The 16,805-nt window shown below is 35.5% G+C and overlaps 1 protein-coding gene across 1 annotated transcript in view; it reads right to left on the bottom strand.

Moving 5' to 3' along the window:
- Positions 1-16,805, bottom strand: part of sipa1l2a (signal-induced proliferation-associated 1like 2, genome duplicate a) — a 735,281-nt gene that overhangs the window by 76,146 nt on the left and 642,330 nt on the right. The window lies entirely within an intron of this gene.

Raw genomic sequence — 16,805 nt, 5'->3', positions numbered from 1 at the left:
CAAACAGAAACTTGAGGGAGGGAGGGAGAGAGGAGGGAGAATGAGAGAGAAGCCCAGAGGTTAGTAAAGTATTCAAAGTAAAAAATAACAACACCTGTTTCATATCTGAATTATTTATATTTGGCGTCTCACTAGACAGAGATCATAATAAAGAGGTCAAGGGCATCTTAATTACTGGGAGAGGAGACATTTCCACTCTGTTCCATTACAGCTAACTACTCTGGAGATCACAGGGAGAGGAAACATTTCCCCTCTGTTCCATTACAGCTAACTAATCTGGAGATCACTGGGAGAGGAGACATTTCCCCTCTGTTCCATTACACCTAACTACTCTGGAGATCACTGGGAGAGGAGACATTTCCCCTCTGTTCCATTACAGCTAACTACTCTGGAGATCACAGGGAGAGGAAACATTTCCCCTCTGTTCCATTACAGCTAACTACTCTGGAGATCACTGGGAGAGGAGACATTTCCCCTCTGTTCCATTACACCTAACTACTCCCTCCCTCCTACCTACCTCATCCCTTATTCGTCAACCCCTACTTCCTTTCTTCCTTATCCCTCCTTCCCCACCTCCTCACTTCATCTTGACATACCTCCCAGTATAACTGGTAGCATATATAATTGGTAGTGTATATAACTAGTAGTATATATAACTGGTAGTGTGTATATAACTGGTAGTGTGTATATAACTGGAAGTGTGTATATATCTGGTAGTGTATATAACTGGTAGTGTGGATATATCTGGTAGTGTGTATACAACTGGTAGTGTGTATACAACTGGTAATGTGTATACAACTGGTAGTGTGTATAACTGGTAGTGTGTGTATAACTGGTAGCGTGTATAACTGGTAGTGTATAAAACTGGTAGTGTGTATAACTGGTAGTGTGTATATATCTGGTAGTGTGTATATATCTGGTAGTGTGTATATCTGGTAGTGTGTATAAAAGGTAGTGTATATAACTGGTAGTGTGTATAACTAGTAGTGTGTATAACTGGTAGTGTGTATAACTGGTAGTGTGTATATCTGGTAGTGTGAATAACAGGTAGTGTATATCTGGTAGTGTATATCTGGTAGTGTATATAACAGGTAGTGTATATCTGGTAGTGTGTATAACTGGTAGAGTGTATAACTGGTAGTGTGTATAACTGGTAGTGTGTATATCTGGTAGTGTGTATAACAGGTAGTGTACATCTGGTAGTGTATATAACTGGTAGTGTATATCTGGTAGTGTATATAACTGGTAGTGTGTATAACTGGTAGTGTGAATAACTGGTAATGTGTATAACGGGAAGTGTATATCTGGTAGTGTGTATATAACTGGTAGTGTGTATAAGTGGTAGTGTGTATATAACTGGTAGTGCGTATATATCTGGTACTGTGTATATAACAGGTAGTGTATATAACTAGTAATGTATATAACTGGTAGTGTGTGTATAACTGGTAGTGTGTGTATAACTGGTAGTGTGTATATAACAGGTAGTGTATATATCTGGTACTGTGTATATATCTGGTAGTGTGTATATAACAGGAAGTGTATATAACTAGTAGTGTATATAACTGGTAGTGTGTGTATAACTGGTAATGTGTAAATAACTGTTAGTGTGTATATATCTGGTAGTGTGTATATAACAGGTAGTGTATATATCTGGTAGTGTATATATATCTGGTAGTGTGTACATAACTGGTAGTGTGTATAACTGGTAGTGTGAATAACTGGTAGTGTGTATAACTGGTAGTGTGTATAACTGGTAGTGTGTATATAACTGGTTGAGTGTATAAGTGGGAGTGTGTATAACTGGTAGTGTGTATATAATTGGTAGTGTGTATAACTGGTAGTGTGTATAACTGGTAGTGTGTATATAACTGGCAGTGATTATTTAGCTGGTTGAGTGTATAAGTGGGAGTGTGTATAACTGGTAGTGTGTATATAACTGGTAGTGATTATTTAACTGGTAGACTGTATAACTGGTAGTATGTATAACTGTTAGTGTGTATGTAACTGGTAGTGTGTATAACTGGTAGTGTGTATAAATGGTAGTGTGTATATAACTGGCAGTGTATATTTGAGTGTATAAGTGGGAGTGTGTATATAACTGGTAGTGTGTATATAATTGGTAGTGTGTATAACTGGTAGAGTATATAACTGGTAGTGTGTATATATCTGGTAGTGTGTTTAACTGGTAGTGTGTATATAACTGGTAGTGTGTATATAACTGGAAGTGCATATAACTGGTAGTGTGTCTATAACTGGTAGCGTGTATATAACTGGTAGTGTATATATAACTGGTTGTTAAAATAACTGGTAGTGTGTATATAACTGGTAGTGCATATAACTGGTAGTGTATATAACTGGTAGTGTGTATATAACTGGTAGTGTATATAACTGGTAGTGTGTATAACTGGTAGTGTGTGTATAACTGGTAGTCTGTATATAACTGGTAGTCTGTATATAACTGGCAGTGTGTATATAACTGGTAGTGTATATAACGAGTAGTGTGTATATAACTGGTAGTGATTATTTAACTGGTAGAGTGTATAACTGGTAGTGTGTATAACTGTTAGTGTGTATATAACTGGTCGTGTGTATAACTGGTAGTGTGTATAAATGGTAGTGTGTATATAACTGGCAGTGTATATTTGAGTGTATAAGTGGGAGTGTGTATATAACTGGTAGTGTGTATATAATTGGTAGTGTGTATAACTGGTAGAGTATATAACTGGTAGTGTGTATATATCTGGTAGTGTGTTTAACTGGTAGTGTGTATATAACTGGTAGTGTGTATATAACTGGAAGTGCATATAACTGGTAGTGTGTCTATAACTGGTAGCGTGTATATAACTGGTAGTGTATATATAACTGGTTGTTAAAATAACTGGTAGTGTGTATATAACTGGTAGTGCATATAACTGGTAGTGTATATAACTGGTAGTGTGTATATAACTGGTAGTGTATATAACTGGTAGTGTCTATAACTGGTAGTGTGTGTATAACTGGTAGTCTGTATATAACTGGTAGTCTGTATATAACTGCCAGTGTGTATATAACTGGTAGTGTATATAACGGGTAGTGTGTATATAACTGGTAGTGTGTGTATAACTGGTAGTGTATATAACTGGTAGTGTGTATATAACTGGTAGTGTATATAACTGGTAGTGTCTATAACTGGTAGTGTGTGTATAACTGGTAGTCTGTATATAACTGGTAGTCTGTATATAACTGGCAGTGTGTATATAACGTGTAGTGTGTATATAACTGGTAGTGTGTGTATAACTGGTAGTGTGTATATAACTGGTGGTGTATATAACCGGTATTGTGTGTATAACTGGTAGTGTGTTTAACTGGTAGTCTGTATATAACTCGTGTGGCTCAGTTGGTAGAACATGGCACTTGCAAGGCCAGAATTGTGGGTTCGATTCCCACGGGGGACCAGTATGTACAAATATGAAAATGTATGCACGCACTACTGTAAGTTGCTCTGGATAAGAGTGTCGGCTAAATGACTCAAAAGTAAAGTAAAAGATAACTGGTAGTAAATATAGCTGGTAGCGTGTAAAACAGGTAGCGTGTATAACATGTAGTGTGTATATAACTGGTAGGATGAGTATAACAGGTAGTGTGAATAACAGGTACTGTTTGTGCAACAGGTAGTGTGTATAGCTGGTAGTGTGTAAAATGGGTGGTGTGTCTAACTGGTAGGGTGTATAACTGGTATCTTGTAAAACAGGTAGTGTTTATAACTGGTAGTGTGTTTAACTGGTTATGTGTATATACAACTTGTTATGTGTATATAACTGGTAGTGTGTGTATATAACAGGCAGTGTATATAACTGGTAGAGTGTGTATATATCTGGTAGTGTGTATATAACAGGTAGTGTATATATATCTGGTAGTGTGTATAACTAGCAGTGATTATTTAGCTGGTTGAGTGTATAAGTGGGAGTGTGTATAACTGGTAGTGATTATTTAAATGGTAGTGTGTATGTAACTGGTAGTGTGTATAACTGGTAGTGTGTATAACTGGTAGTGTGTATATTTGAGTGTATAAGTGTGAGTGTGTATAACTGGTAGTGTGTATATAATTTGTAGTGTGTATAACTAGTAGAGTATATAACTGGTAGTGTGTATATATCTGGTAGTGTGTTTAACTGGTAGTGTGTATATAACTGGTAGGATGAGTTTAACAGGTAGCGTGTAAAACAGGTAGTGTGTATAACAGGTAGGGTGTGTATAACAGGTACTGTTTGTGCAACAGGTAGTGTGTATATAACTGGTTGTGTATATCATTGTTAGTATATAAAACTAGTAGTCTATATAACTTGTAGTCTGTATTTAACTGGTAGTGTGTATATAACTGGTTGTGTATATAATTGGTAGTGTATATAACTGATAGTGTGTATATAACCGGTAGTGTGTATAACTGGTAGTGTGTATAATTGGTAATGTGCATAACTGGTACTGTGTAAAACAGGTAGTATGTATAACTGGGAGTGTGTTTAGCAGGTAGTGTGTATAACTGGTTATGTGTATATATAACTGGTTATGTGTATATATAACTGGTCGTGTGCATAACTGGTAGTGTGTATAACAGGTAGCGTGTAATACTGGTAGCGTGTATAACTGGTAGTGTGTGTTTAACTGGTAGTGTGTATAGCTGGTAGTGTGCATAACTGGTAGTGTGTATAACTGGTAGTGTGTTTATCTGGTAGTGTGTAAAACTGGTAGCTTGTAAAACAGGTAGCGTGTATGACAGGTACCGTGTAAAACAGGTAGCGTATAAAACTGGTAGTGTGTATAACTGGTAGCGTGTATAACTGGTAGCGTGTATAACAGGTAGCGTGTATAACAGGTAGCGTGTAAAACAGGTAGCGTATAAAACTGATAGTGTGTATAACTGGTAGCGTGAATAACTGGTAGTGTGTATAACTGGTATGTATGTAACTGGTAGTGTGTGTATAACTGGTAGTGTGTATAACTGGTAGTGTATATAACTGTTGTGTTTATAGCTGGTAGTGTATATATCTGGTTGTGTGTATAACTGGAGGTGTGTATATAACTGGTAGTGTGTATATAACTAGTAGTCTATATAACGTGTTGTGTGTATATAACTGATAGTGTGTATATAACTGGTAGTGTGTATAACTGGCAGTGTGTATAATTGGCAGTGTGTATAACTGGTAGTGTGTATAACTTTCAGTGTGAATAACTGTTAGTGTGTATATAACTGGTAGTGTGTATATCTGGTAGTGTATATAACTGGTAGTGTATATATATCTGGTAGTGTATATATCTGGTAGTGTATATATATCTGGTAGTGTGTATAACTGGTAGGGTGTATATATCTGGTAGTGTATATATCTGGTAGTGTATATATTTCTGGTAGTGTGTATAACTGGAAGTGTGTATAAATGGTTGTGTATTTATCTGGTAGTGTATAACTTGTAGTGTGAATAACTGGTAGTGTATATATTTCTGGTAGTGTGTATAACTTGTAGTGTGTATAACTGGTTGTGTATATAACTGGTAGTGTATATATTTCTGGTAGTGTGTATATAACTGGTTGTGTGTATATCTGGTAGTGTGTTTATAACTGTTAGTGTGTATAACTGGTTGTGTGAATAACCGGTAGTGTGTATAACTGGTAGTGTGTATATATCTCGTAGTGTGTATATATCTCGTAGTGTGTATATATCTCATAGTGTGTATATCTGGTAGTGTGTATAACTGGTAGTGTGTATATAACTGGTTCAGTGTATGTATAACTACTAGTGTGTATAAGTGTTTGTGTGTATAACCGGTAGTGTGTATAACTGGTAGTGTGTATAACCGGTATTGTGTATAACTGGTCGTGTGTATAACTGGTAGTATGTAAAACAGTAAGTGTGTATAATTGGTAACGTGCATAACTGGTACTGTGTTAAACAGGTAGTATATTTAACTGTAGTGTGTATAACTGGTAGTCTATATATAACTGGTTATGTGTATTTATAACTGGTAGTGTGTATAACTGGTAGTGTGTATAACTGGTAGTGTGTTTATCTGGTAGTGTGTATAACTGGTAGTGTGTTTATCTTGTAGTGTGTATAACTGGTAGTGTGTATAACTGGTTGTGTATATAACTGGTAGTGTATATATTTCTGGTAGTGTGTATATAACTGGTTGTGTGTATATCTGGTAGTGTGTTTATAATTGTTAGTGTGTATAACTGGTTGTGTGAATAACCGGTAGTGTGTATAACTGGTAGTGTGTATATATCTCGTAGTGTGTATATATCTCGTAGTGTGTATATATCTCATAGTGTGTATATCTGGTAGTGTGTATAACTGGTAGTGTGTATATAACTGGTTCAGTGTATGTATAACTACTAGTGTGTATAAGTGTTTGTGTGTATAACCGTTAGTGTGTATAACTGGTAGTGTGTATAACCGGTAGTGTGTATAACTGGTCGTGTGTATAACTGGTAGTATGTAAAACAGTAAGTGTGTATAATTGGTAACGTGCATAACTGGTACTGTGTTAAACAGGTAGTATATTTAACTGTAGTGTGTATAACTGGTAGTCTATATATAACTGGTTATGTGTATTTATAACTGGTAGTGTGTATAACTGGTAGTGTGTATAACTGGTAGTGTGTTTATCTGGTAGTGTGTATAACTGGTAGTGTGAATAACTGGTAGTGTGTATAACTGGTAGTGTGTATAGCTGGTAGTGTATATATCTGGTAGTGTGTATAATTGGTAGTGTGTATAACTGGTAGTGTGTATATAACTGGTAGTGTGTATATAACTGGTAGTGTGTTTAGCTGGTAGCGTGTATATAACTGTTAGTGTGTATATAACTGGTAGTGTGTATATCTGTTAGTGTATATAACTGGTAGTGTGTATATATCTGGTAGTGTGTATATATCTGGTAGTGTGTATAACTGGCAGTGTGTATAACTGGTAGTGTGTATATATCTGGTAGTGTGAATAACTGGTTGTGTATATAACTGGCAGTGTGAAAAACTTAGTGTGTGTAAAACTGGTTGTGTATATAACTGTTAGTGTGTATATAACTGGTAGTGTGTATATCTGTTAGTGTATATAACTGGTAGTGTGTATATATCTGGTAATGTGTATATATCTGGTAGTGTGTTTATAACTGTTAGTATGTATATATCTGGTAGTGTGTATAACTGCTAGTGTGTATAACTGGTTGTGTGTATAACCGGTAGCCTGTATAACTGGTAGTGTGTATATATCTCGTAGTGTGTATATATCTCGTACTGTGTATATCTGGTAGTGTGTATAACTGGTAGTGTGTATATAACTGGTTGAGTGTATGTATAACTGCTAGTGTGCATAAGTGGTTGTGTATATAACCGGTAGTGTGTATAACTGGTAGTGTGTATAACCGGTAGTGTGTATAACTGGTCGTGTGTATAACTGGTAGTATGTAAAACAGTAAGTATGTATAATTGGTAACGTGCTTAACTGGTACTGTGTTAAACAGGTAGTATGTATAACTAGTAGTGTGTATAACTGGTAGTCTAAATATAACTGGTTATGTGTATATATAACTGGTTGTGTGTATAACTGGTAGTGTGTATAACTGGTAGTGTGTATAACTGGTAGTGTGTATAACTGGTAGTGTGTTTATCTGGTAGTGTGTATATAACTAGTAGTGTGTTTATCTGGTAGTGTGTAAAACAGGTAGAGTGTAAAACAGGTAGCGTGTAAAACAGGTAGCGTGTATAACTGGTAGCGTGTATAACAGGTAGCGTGTATAACTGGTAGCGTGTATAACTGGTAGCGTGTATAACTGGTAGCGTGTAAAACAGGTAGCGTGTATAACTGGTAGTGTGTACAACTGGTAGTGTGTATAACTGGTAGTGTATATAACTGGTAGTGTGTGTATAACTGGTAGTGTGTATATAACTGGTAGTGTGTTTAGCTGGTAGCGTTATATAACTGGTAGTGTGTATAACTGGTAGTGTGTATATAACTGGTAGTGTGCATATAACTGGTAGTGTGTATAACTGGTGTTGTGTATATAACTGGTAGTGTGAATAGCTGGTAGTGTGTATATACCTGGTAGTGTGTATATATCTGGTAGTGTGTATAACTGGTTGTGTATATAACTGGTAGTGTGCATATAACTGGTAGTGTGTATAACTGGTGTTGTGTATATAACTGGTAGTGTGTATAACTGGTAGTTTGTAAATAACTGGCAGTGTATATTTGAGTGTATAAGTGGGAGTGTGTATAACTAGTAGTGTTATCATTGGTAGTGTGTAATGCTGGTAGAGTATATAACTTGTAGTGTGTATATATCTGGTAGTGTGTTTAACTGGTCGTGTGTATATAACTTGTAGTGTGTATATAACTGGAAGTGCATATAACTGGTAGTGTGTCTATAACTGGTAGCGTGTATATAACTGGTAGTGTATATATAACTGGTTGTTAAAATAACTGGTAGTGTGTATAGTACTGGTAGTGTATATAACTGGTACTGTGTATAACTGGTAGTGTGTATATAACTGGTAGTGTGTATATAACTGGTAGCGTGTATATAACTGGTAGCGTGTATATAACTGGTAGCGTGTATATAACGGGTAGTGTGTATAACTGGTAGTGTGTTTAACTGGTAGTGTATATAACTGGTAGTGTGTATAACAGGTAGGGTGTGTATAACTGGTAGTGTGTGTATAACTGGTAGTGTATATAACTGGTAGTGTGTGTATAACTGGTAGTGTGTATAATTGGTAATGTGCATAACTGGTACTGTGTAAAACAGGTAGTATGTATAACTGGTAGTGTGTATAGCAGGTAGTGTGTATAACTGGTAGTCTAAATATAACTGGTTATGTGTATATATAACTGGTTGTGTGTATAACTGGTAGTGTGTATAACTGGTAGTGTGTATAACTGGTAGTGTGTTTATCTGGTAGTGTGTTTATCTGGTAGTGTGTATTTAACTGGTAGTGTGTATAACAGGTAGCGTGTAAAACAGGAAGCGTGTATAACTGGTAGCTTGTAAAACAGGTAGCGTATATAACTGGAAGTGTGTATAACTGGTAGTGTATATAACTGGTAGAGTATATAACTGGTAGTGTGTGTATAACTGGTAGTGTGTATAGCTGGTAGTGCGTAGAACTGGTAGTGTGTATAACTGGTAGTGTGTATAACTGGTAGTGTGTTTATCTGGTAGTGTGTAAGACGGCTAGAGTGTAAAACAAGTATCGTGTGTAACAGGTAGCGTGTAAAACAGGTAGCGTATAAAACTGGTAGTGTGTATAACTGGTAGTGTGTTTGTCTGGTAATGTGTATATAACTGCTAGTGTGTTTATCTGGTAGTGTGTAAAACTGGTAGCGTGTATAACTGGTAGTGTGTATAACTGGTAGAGTGTATAACAGGTAGCGGGTAAAACATGTAGCGTATAAAACTGTAGTGTGTATAACTGGTAGCGTGTATAACTGGTAGTATGTTTAGGTGGTAGTGTGTATATCTGGTATTGTGTATAACTGGTAGTGTGTATATAACTGGTAGTGTGTATAACTGGTAGTGTGTATATAACTGGCAGTGATTATTTAGCTGGTTGAGTGTATAAGTGGGAGTGTGTATAACTGGTAGTGTGTATATAACTGGTAGTGATTATTTAACTGGTAGAGTGTATAACTGGTAGAGTGTATAACTGGTAGAGTCTATAACTGGTAGTGTATATATAACTGGTTGTTAAAATAACTGCTAGTGTGTATATAACTGGTAGTGTATATAACTGGTAGTGTGTGTATAACTGGTAGTCTGTATATAACTGGTAGTCTCTATATATCTGGCAGTGTGTATATAACTGGTAGTGTATATAACGGGTAGTGTGTATAACTGGTAGTGTGTGTATAACTGGTAGTGTGTGTATAACTGGTAGTGTGTATATAACTGGTAGTGTATATAACCAGTAGTGTGTGTATAACTGGTAGTGTGTTTAACTTGTAGTCTATATAATTCGTGTGGCTCAGTTGGTAGAGCATGGCACTTTCAAGGCCAGAATTGTGGTTTCGATTCCCACGGGGGACCAGTATGTACAAATATGAAAATGTATGCACGCACTACTGTAAGTTGCTCTGGATAAGAGTGTCTGCTAAATTACTCAAAAGTAAAGTAAAAGATAACTGGTAGTATATATAACTGGTAGTGTGTATAACTGGTATCGTCTAAAACAGGTAGCGTGTATAACAGGTAGTGTGTATATAACTGGTAGGATGAGTATAACAGGTAGCGTGTAAAACAGGTAGTGTGTATAACAGGTAGCGTGTATATAACTGGTAGGGTGTGTATAACAGGTACTGTTTGTGCAACAGGTAGTGTGTATAGCTGGTAGCCTGTAAAACTGGTGGTGTGTATAACTGGTAGGGTTTATAACTGGTATCTTGTAAAATAGGTAGTGTTTAAAACAGGTAGTGTTTATAACTGGTTGTGTATATAAAACTAGTAGTCTATATAACTTGTAGTGTGTATTTAACTAGTAGTGTGTATATAACTGGTTGTGTATATAATTGGTAGTGTATATAACAGGTAGTGTATGAAACTAGTAGTCTATATAACTGGTATTGTGTATTTAACTGGTAGTGTGTATATAGTAACTGGTAGTGTGTATATAACCCTTAGTGTGTATAACTGGTAGTGTGTATAATTGGTAATGTGCATAACTGGTACTGTGTAAAACAGGTAGTATGTATAACTGGTAGTCTAAATATAACTGGTTGTGTGTATAACTGGTATCTTAAAAAACAGGTAGAGTGTATAACTGGTAGTGTGAATAGCTGGTAGTGTGTCAAACAGGTAGTGTTTGTAACTGGTAGTGTGTATAACTGGTAGTGTGTATAACTGGTAGTGTATATAACTGGTAGTGTGTATAACTGGTAGTGTGTATAACTGGTAGTGTGTATATATATGGTAGTGTGTATAACTGGTTGTGCGTATAACTGGTAGTGTGTATAACTGGTAGTGTGTATAACTGGTTGTGTGTATATAACTGGTAGTGTAAATAACTTGTAGTGTGTATAACTTGTTGTGTATATAACATTTAGTGTGTATATAACTGGTTATGTGTGTATTACTGGTAATGTGCCTATCTGGTAGTGTATAAACTGGTAGTGTGTATATATCTGGGAGTGTATATAACTGGTACTGTGAATATCTGGTAGTGTATATATCTGGTAGTTTATATAACTGGTAATGTGTATAACTGGTAGTGTGTATAACTGGAGTGTGTATATATCTGGTAGTGTGTATAACTGGTTGTGTGTATATAACTGGTAGTGTATATAACTGGTAGTGTGTATAACTGGTAGTGTGTATAACAGGTAGTGTTTATAATTGGAGTGTGTATAACTGGTAGTGTGTATAACAGGTAGTGTGTATAACAGGTAGTGTTTATAATTGGAGTGTGTATAACTGGGAGTGTGTTTAACAGGTAGTGTTTATAATTGGAGTGTGTATATATCTGGTAGTGTATATAACTGGTAGTGTGTATATAACTGGTAGTGTATATAACTGGTAGTGTGTATAACTGGTAGTGTGTCAAACAGGTAGTGTTTATAACTCGTAGTGTGAATAACTGGCAGTGTATATAACTGTTAGGGTGTATAAGTGTTATTGTGTATAACTGGTAGTGTGTATAACTGGCAGTGTATATAACTGGTAGTGTGAATACCTGGTAGTGTGTCAAACAGGTAGTGTTTATAACTGGTAGTGTGAATAACTGGTAGTGTGTATAACAGGTAGTGTTTATAATTGGAGTGTGTATAACTGGTAGTGTGTCTAACAGGTAGTGTTATAACTGGTAGTGTGTATAAATGGTAATGTGTATAACTGGGAGTGTGTATAACTGGTAGTGTGTATAGCTGGTAGTGTGTATAGCTGGTAGTGTGTATATAAATGGTTGTGTGTATATAATTGGTAGTGTGTATAACTGGTAGTGTGTATATAACTGGTAGTGTGTATATAACTGGTAGTGTGTATAAATGGTAGTGTGTATAGCTGGTAGTGTGTATATAACTGGTAGTGTGTATAATTGGTAGTGTGTATATATCTGGTAGTGTGTATAACTGGTTGTTTGTATATAACTGGTAGTGTATATAACTGGTAGTGTGTATAACTTGTTGTGTATATCACATTTAGTGTGTATATAACTGGTTGTGTGTGTATTACTGGTAATGTGTATATCTGGTAGTGTATATAACTGGTAGTGTGTATATAACTGGTAGTGTGTGTATAAATGGTTGTGTGTATATAATTGGTAGTGTGTATAACTGGTAGTGTGTATATAACTGGTAGTGTGTATATAACTGGTAGTGTGTATAAATAGTAGTGTGTATAGCTGGTAGTGTGTATATAACTGGTAGTGTGTATAATTGGTAGTGTGTATATATCTGGTAGTGTGTGTAACTGGTTGTTTGTATATAACTGGTAGTGTATATATAACCGGTTGTGTGTGTATAACTGGTGGTGTGTATAACTGGTTGTGTATGTAACTGGTAGTGTGTATAACTTAGTGTGTATATAACTGTTAGTGATTATATAACTGGTAGTATGTATATCTGGTAGTGTATATAACTGGTAGTGTGCATATATCTGGTAGTGTGTATATAACTGGTAGTGTGTGTATAAATGGTTGTGTGTATATAATTGGTAGTGTGTATAACTGGTAGTGTGTATATAACTGGTAGTGTGTATAAATAGTAGTGTGTATAGCTGGTAGTGTGTATATAACTGGTAGTGTGTATAACTGGAGTGTGTACATATCTGGTAGTGTGTATAACTGGTTGTGTGTATATAACTGGTAGTGTATATATAACCGGTTGTGTGTGTATAACTGGTGGTGTGTATAACTGGTTGTGTATGTAACTGGTAGTGTGTATAACTTAGTGTGTATATAACTGTTAGTGATTATATAACTGGTAGTATGTATATCTGGTAGTGTATATAACTGGTAGTGTGCATATATCTGGTAGTGTGTATAACTGGTAGTGTATATATAACCGGTTATGTGTGTATATCTGGTAGTTTATATATATGGTAGTGTGTATAACTGGTAGTGTGTATAACTGGCAGTGTATATAACTGGTAGTGTGTATAACTGGTAGTGTGTATATATCTGGTAGTGTGTATAACTGGTTGTGTGTATATAACTGGTAGTGTATATAACTGGAAGTGTATATATAACCGGTTGTGTGTATATAACTGGTAGTGTGTATAACTGGTTGTGTATATAACTGGTAGTGTGTATAACTTAGTTTGTGTATAACTGGCTGTGTATATAACTGTTAGTGTGTATATAACTGGTAGTGTGTATTTCTGGTAGTGTATATAACTGGTAGTATTTATACAACCGGTTGTGTGTGTATATCTGTTGTGTGTATAATTGGCAGTGTGTATAACTGTTAGTGTATATATTTCTGGTAGTGTATATATCTGGTAGTGTGTATAACTGGTAGTGTGTCTAACTGGTAGTGTGTATAACTGGTAGTGTGTATAACTGGCAGTGTATATAACTGTTAGGGTGTATAAGTGTTATTGTGTATAACTGGTAGTGTGTATAACTGGCAGTGTATATAACTGGTAGTGTGAATACCTGGTAGTGTGTCAAACAGGTAGTGTTTATAACTGGTAGTGTGAATAACTGGTAGTGTGTATAACAGGTAGTGTTTATAATTGGAGTGTGTATAACTGGTAGTGTGTATAACAGGTAGTGTTATAACAGGTAGTGTTATAACTGGTCGTGTGTATAAATGGTAATGTGTATAACTGGGAGTGTGTATAACTGGTAGTGTGTATAACAGGTAGTGTTTATAATTGGAGTGTGTATAACTGGTAGTGTGTCTAACAGGTAGTGTTATAACAGGTAGTGTTATAACTGGTAGTGTGTATAAATGGTAATGTGTATAACTGGGAGTGTGTATAACTGGTAGTGTGTATAACTGGTAGTGTGTATAGCTGGTTGTGTGTATATAACTTGTAGTGTATATAACTGGTAGTGCGTATAACTGGAAGTGTATATATAACCGGTTGTGTGTGTATAACTGGTAGTGTGTTAACTGGTTGTGTATATAACTGGATTGTGTTTATAACTTAGTGTGTGTATAACTGGTTGTGTATATAACTGTTAGTGTGTATATAACTGGTAGTGTGTATATCTGGTAGTGTATATAACTGGTAGTGTGTATAACTGGTAGTGTGTATAACTGGTAGTGTGTATATATATGGTAGTGTGTATAACTGGTTGTGCGTATAACTGGTAGTGTGTATAACTGGTAGTGTGTATAACTGGTTGTGTGTATATAACTGGTAGTGTAAATAAATTGTAGTGTGTATAACTTGTTGTGTATATAACATTTAGTGTGTATATAACTGGTTATGTGTGTATTACTGGTAATGTGCCTATCTGGTAGTGTATATAACTGGTAGTGTGTATATATCTGGGAGTGTATTTAACTGGTACTGTGTATATCTGGTAGTGTATATATCTGGTAGTTTATATAACTGGTAGTGTGTATAACTGGAGTGTGTATATATCTGGTAGTGTGTATAACTGGTTGTGTGTATATAACTGGTAGTGTATATAACTGGTAGTGTGTATAACTGGTAGTGCATATATCTGGTAGTGTGTATATATCTGGTAGTGTGTATATATCTGGTAGTGTGTATATCTGGTAGTGTGTATATATCTGGTAGTGTATATATAACCAGTTATGTGTGTATATCTGGTAGTGTATATATATGGTAGTGTGAATAACTGGTAGTGTGTATAACTGGCAGTGTATATAACTGGTAGTGTGTATAACTGGTAGTGTGTATATATCTGGTAGTGTGTATAACTGGTTGTGTGTATATAACTGGTAGTGTATATAACTGGAAGTGTGTATAACTGGAAGTGTATATATAACCGGTTGTGTGTATATAACTGGTAGTGTGTATAACGTGTTGTGTATATAACTGGTAGTGTGTATAACTTAGTTTGTGTATAACTGGCTGTGTATATAACTGTTAGTGTCTATATAACTGGTAGTGGGTATTTCTGGTAGTGTATATAACTGGTAGTATTTATACAACCGGTTGTGTGTGTATATCTGTTGTGTGTATAATTGGCAGTGTGTATAACTGGTAGTGTATATATTTCTGGTAGTGTATATATCTGGTAGTGTGTATAACTGGTAGTGTGTCTAACTGGTAGTGTGTATAACTGGTAGTGTGTATAACTGGCAGTGTATATAACTGTTAGGGTGTATAAGTGTTATTGTGTATAACTGGTAGTGTGTATAACTGGCAGTGTATATAACTGGTAGTGTGAATACCTGGTAGTGTGTCAAACAGGTAGTGTTTATAACTGGTAGTGTGAATAACTGGTAGTGTGTATAACAGGTAGTGTTTATAATTAAAGTGTGTATAACTGGTAGTGTGTATAACAGGTAGTGTTATAACAGGTAGTGTTATAACTGGTAGTGTGTATAAATGGTAATGTGTATAACTGGGAGTGTGTATAACTGGTAGTGTGTATAACAGGTAGTGTTTATAATTGGAGTGTGTATAACTGGTAGTGTGTCTAACAGGTAGTGTTATAACAGGTAGGGTTATAACTGGTAGTGTGTATAAATGGTAATGTGTATAACTGGGAGTGTGTATAACTGGTAGTGTGTATAACTGGTAGTGTGTATAGCTGGTTGTGTGTATATAACTTGTAGTGTATATAACTGGTAGTGTGTATATAACTGGTAGTGTGTATATAACTGGTAGTGTGTATAAATGGTAGTGTGTATAGCTGGTAGTGTGTATATAACTGGTAGTGTGTATAATTGGTAGTGTGTATATATCTGGTAGTGTGTGTAACTGGTTGTTTGTATATAACTGGTAGTGTATATATAACCGGTTGTGTGTGTATAACTGGTGGTTTGTATAACTGGTTGTGTATGTAACTGGTAGTGTGTATAACTTAGTGTGTATATAACTGTTAGTGATTATATAACTGGTAGTATGTATATCTGGTAGTGTATATAACTGGTAGTGTGCATATATCTGGTAGTGTGTATAACTGGTAGTGTATATATAACCGGTTATGTGTGTATATCTGGTAGTGTATATATATGGTAGTGTGTATAACTGGTAGTGTGTATAACTGGCAGTGTATATAACTGGTAGTGTGTATAACTGGTAGTGTGTATATATCTGGTAGTGTGTATAACTGGTTGTGTGTATATAACTGGTAGTGTATATAACTGGAAGTGTGTATAACTGGAAGTGTATATATAACCGGTTGTGTGTATATAACTGGTAGTGTGTATAACTGGTTGTGTATATAACTGGTAGTGTGTATAACTTAGTTTGTGTATAACTGGCTGTGTATATAACTGTTAGTGTGTATATAACTGGTAGTGTCTATTTCTGGTAGTGTATATAACTGGTAGTATTTATACAACCGGTTGTGTGTGTATATCTGTTGTGTGTATAATTGGCAGTGTGTATAACTGTTAGTGTATATATTTCTGGTAGTGTATATATCTGGTAGTGTGTATAACTGGTAGTGTGTCTAACTGGTAGTGTGTATAACTGGTAGTGTGTATAACTGGCAGTGTATATAACTGTTAGGGTGTATAAGTGTTATTGTGTATAACTGGTAGTGTGTATAACTGGCAGTGTATATAACTGGTAGTGTGAATACCTGGTAGTGTTTCAAACAGGTAGTGTTTATAACTGGTAGTGTGAATACCTGGTAGTGTGTCAAACAGGTAGTGTTTATAACTGGTAGTGTGAATAACTGGTAGTGTATA

This window comes from Salmo salar, chromosome 19, assembly GCF_965601325.2.
Source record: "Salmo salar chromosome 19, fSalSal1, whole genome shotgun sequence".
Taxonomy (NCBI): domain Eukaryota; kingdom Metazoa; phylum Chordata; class Actinopteri; order Salmoniformes; family Salmonidae; genus Salmo; species Salmo salar.
This window is presented reverse-complemented; position numbering and strand designations above follow the sequence as displayed.